Raw genomic sequence first — 1,009 nt, forward strand, 5'->3', positions numbered from 1 at the left:
CGCTAGTGACCCAGGTTCAATTCTGGCCACTGTCTGTAAGGAGTTTGTACGTTCTCCCCGTGTCTGCATGGGTTTCCTCCGGGTGCTCCGGTTTCCTCCACATTCCAAAGACGTATGGGTTAGGAAGTTGTGGGCATGCAATGTTGGCACCGGAAGTGTGGTGGCACTTGCGGGCTGCCCCCCAGAATATTCTATGCAAAGATGCATTTCACTGTGTGTTTCGATGTACATGTGACTAATAAAGATATCTTATCTAAATATTCTGTTTTCCTATTCTCATTACCAAAGTGCACAGCACCTTATTTTCCATCTTGCAACCTAACAGCATGAATATTAAATTCTCCCACTTTAGGTAATCCCCACCCCCACAACAAACCCCCCCCCCCCCACCATGCTTCTTCTCTTCTTCCCTTTCGTAACCTCTTTTTTCTACCTTTTTTTTCCTATCTCTCCGTACCTTTGACCCATCCCCCAGTGGATCTGCTCTCCTCTCCTCCCCCGCACCTGTCTATCACTAACCTGCATCTACCCATCACCACCCTGTGCCACCCCACCTCCCTCCTTTGTCCACCTATCACTGCTCTGCTTTCCCTCCTACATATTGGGAAGCCCTTTTCCTAGCTTCAGACCTGAAGAAGGGTCCTGACCCGAAACGTTGACCGCCTGCTTTTCTCCACGGATGCTGCCTGGCCTGCTGAGTTCCTCCAGCATCATTGTGTTTTTGATAGAGATTCCAGCATCTTCAGTCCTTTGTTTCCCAACATTGTACTTGGGCTAGTGACAAAATACTGTGAGGATAAATACCAGAATTTTTTATCTTATTGCTTTGTTTTATAGTCCTCTTTCCCATCTTTTGTACACATTTTGTATGCTTGCAAGGCTTCCTGGACTATAGAAAATGGAACTTAAAGACCCATTTATCAATTCTGACATTATGCTTTGCATTAATTAAAGTATTTAAGGCAACCAAGAAGTCAATAGTCATATATTAATACTTTTTATTATTCAG

Source organism: Pristis pectinata, chromosome 1, assembly GCF_009764475.1.
Source record: "Pristis pectinata isolate sPriPec2 chromosome 1, sPriPec2.1.pri, whole genome shotgun sequence".
Lineage (NCBI taxonomy): Eukaryota > Metazoa > Chordata > Chondrichthyes > Rhinopristiformes > Pristidae > Pristis > Pristis pectinata.